Source organism: Myotis nattereri (assembly GCF_964212035.1).
Source record: "Myotis nattereri genome assembly, chromosome: 14".
Lineage (NCBI taxonomy): Eukaryota > Metazoa > Chordata > Mammalia > Chiroptera > Vespertilionidae > Myotis > Myotis nattereri.
The window spans coordinates 12783279-12786526 of NC_138089.1; the positions used below are offsets into that span (position 1 = coordinate 12783279).

The 3248-nt window shown below is 57.1% G+C and overlaps 1 pseudogene across 1 annotated transcript; it reads left to right on the plus strand.

The window, feature by feature from the left end:
* Window positions 1–1219: 1219 nt before the first annotated feature.
* Window positions 1220–2545, plus strand: LOC308529770 (stAR-related lipid transfer protein 3-like; annotated as a pseudogene). Its single transcript has one exon. The product of its transcript is annotated as an stAR-related lipid transfer protein 3-like (transcript).
* Window positions 2546–3248: the final 703 nt, after the last annotated feature.

Genomic DNA, 3248 nt, shown 5'->3' on the forward strand with positions numbered 1-3248 from the left:
TGAGAGAGTAGAAGGGAGGGAGGGGTGAGAGAGAGAGAGAGAAACATCAATATGAGAGAGATTCATCTATTGGTTTGCAGAAAGCCGGTCCATCTTGCTGCTTGACACAGTCACTGCAGGGAAGAAACATCTGCACAGCATATGTTTCAAGGGACCTGGTGTATATGGCACACTGTTCTTAACATATTTGCTCCCCTTCTTAGAGCTATGTGTTTTAACCAAGGTCACCTCTCCGAGAAAGGTTGTTTCCCCATGTGGGGATTTTTCCCCTGGAGTTAGGGATTAACAGGACTAAGAAAGAGAATAAATCAGTAAAACCCCCTAGTGTTACAGAAATACCATGTACTACTTATGAAGAACTTGGACTAAGACTGTTGGCAATAAATTTGGGACTTGTTGGGCCCACATCCCCAGGGGTCTGCCCACCAGGGAAAGCACCAAAGCCTATACCCCTGGAGACCCACCGACAGAGGGCAGTCCCAGGGAAGGCAAGCAGCGAGGCTGGGAAGACATAACCTTTACTGGGTAGGATAATCTCCTTCAGTCACTTCCTTGTAGCTTATCAGTAGAGCAGTGACCTTGGAATAGCCCTTATAATGGAACACAGAGATTAACCTAAACAGGATTAAACTCAACAGAACTAGATTAACAAACACCCTAACCTTTGGAATAGAATGGATAGGATTAAAATCAACTGGCATAAATACAGATGTAACAGGACAATAAAGAGAACCTAGCTGGAGAACCTCGCTATGCTGATCAACTGAACGCTGCCTCCGTGTCATTCCTTCTTTGCTGACTCCATCCACATCTTTGGGAACCCCTGGACCTGCTGGGGCTGGACCCCAATATTGGTTGCCTCCCGCACTTATGGGGGATGAACCTGAAACCCAGGTATATGCTCTTGACCAGGAATAGAACCCCTAACCCTTCAGTGCACAGGCTGATGCTCTAACCATTGAGCCAGTGGCCACAGCACCAGTTTATATTTTAAGTGGCCTTGGCTTTGATTTAAAAATTCTGTGCAAAAGGGTTGAACCTTGAGGGGCTGACTCAGCGCGGAAGTGGTGCTGTCCCGAAATCCCCTTCTGCTCGGAGGCGCCACTGCAGGAGCCGTGGTGCTGACTCGGCTGGGGCCGAAGGGGCTGGCGGTGGCTGACGTGCCCCAGCTCTGCCGCTGAGACCCACCCTCCCTGCCTGGAGGTGGGGGCCCACCAGGATGAACAAACTCTTCAGGGATTTGTCCTGTGACTTGGAGCGCAGCCTCCCAGCAATGGCCTCCCTCAGCTCACCTCTGTCCCACAAGCAGGGCCTCTCCTCGCACTTCCTCCGGCCACCCCCTGAGAAGCGCCAGGCCAGCTCTGATGTCCGCCGCACCTTCTGTCTCTTTGTCACCTTCGACCTGCTCTTCATCTCCCTGCCCTGGATCATTGAGCTGAACGCCAGCACAGGTGCTCGGAAGAACCTGGAGCAGGAGATCATCCACTACAACTTTAAAACTTCCTGCTTTGACACCTTTGTCCTGGCCTTCTCCCGCTCCTCCGGACTGCTGCTGGGCTACGCGGTGCGGCGGCTCCGGCACTGGTGGGGGATGGCGGTCACCACGCTGGTGTCCAGCGCCTTCCTCATTGCCAAGGTCATCCTCTCTGAGCTGCTCCCCCAAGGGGCGCTCGGCTACCTGCTCCCCATCGCGTCCTTTGTCCTTGCCTGGTTGGAGACCTGGCTCCTTGACTTCAAGGTCCTCCCCCAGGAGGCTGCCCAGGCCGCTGTCGCCCGGGGACCCCTCCTCTTCCCCGGAGCTCTCTCCGAGGGCCAGTTCCATTCACCCCCAGAATCCTTTGCAGGGTCTGACCGTGAATCAGACGAAGAAGCCGTCGGGAAGAGAAGCCTCTCCGCCCAGGATGGGAGTACATCCACCAGGGGAAGCAGGCCATGGCTGTGGTGGACCAGGTCTTGGCCCAGGTGGAGAACTGGAAGTTCGAGAAGAATAATGAATACGGGGACACTGTGTACACCATCGAGATTCCCTTCCATGGCAAGACGTTCATCCTGAAGACCTTCCTGCCCTGCCCTGCAGAGCTGGTGTACCAGGAGGTGATCCTGCAGCCCTAGAGGATGGTGCTGTGGAACAAGACGGTGACTGCCTGCCAGATCCTGCATCGGGTGGAGGACAGCACCCCCCCCCCCCCCCCCGTTTCCTATGACGTGTCCACGGCGGCCGCGAGCGGGGTGGTCTCCCCTAGGGACTTTGTGAATGTCCGACCATAGAGCGGCGCACAGACAAGTACCTGTCTTCAGGCATCGCCACCACCCACTGCGCCAAGCCCCCCACCCACAAATACTCAGGGGCGAGAATGGTCCTGGGGGCTTCATCGTGCTCAAGTCGGCTAGCAACCCCCGTGTCTGCACCTTCATCTGGATCCTTAACACAGATCTCAAGGTCCGCTTGCCCCGGTACCTCATCCACCAGAGCCTCGAAGCCACCATGTTTGAATTTGCCTTTCACCTGCGGCAGCACATCGGAGAGCTGGGGGCCCGGGCGTAATGGGGCCTCCTCGTCACCCTGCGGGCCAGGGTTCGGTGGCTATAGCCTCCAGAGCCAGAGAGGGCGCCGGCGGGGCTGCCCTCAGAGAACCTGGCCTCAGGAGGACGAAGCAGCTCCCTCCCATGGCACCCCCCTGACCCCAAGCTGCCAGGCTTCGCTGTGCCTGAGCCACCGGGAGCAGGGTGTGAGGTCAGCACCTAGACTCCCGGCTCTGCCACCGGGGCAAGTGGAGTCTGTCCTGCTGATGTTTACATGGCGCCCCCGCCCAGCCCAGGGCAGGGTCTGGAGTGGGAGTCTCAGACTTGGTGGGTGAGGGCCAGGGCCCTGGGCAGGGTGGAGCCAGAGCGGCCTTGTCACCGGTTCTGGTGCAGGAGCCCCTTTATCTGCCTGCTCTCATCACGGTTTGGGGATTGTCTAAAGGGTCTGGGACCTTTTCCCACACATACTTGTGGGGGATTGGGTGGCAGGTGGGGATGGTGGGTGCTGTCAGTGAACCCCTGCCTCTCCCAGGGTCTCTCCCTCCACCCAGGGCCTCCTTGGGGACCTTTGTATTTTGAGCCAATTAAAGATAAGAACTCACGGGCCGGTTGAGTGTCAACCTATGAACCAGGAGGTCACGGTTCAATTCCCGTCAGGGCACATGCCCTGGTTGCAAGCTCAGTCCCCAGTGTGTGGCGTGCTTGAGGCAGCCAATCAGAGATTC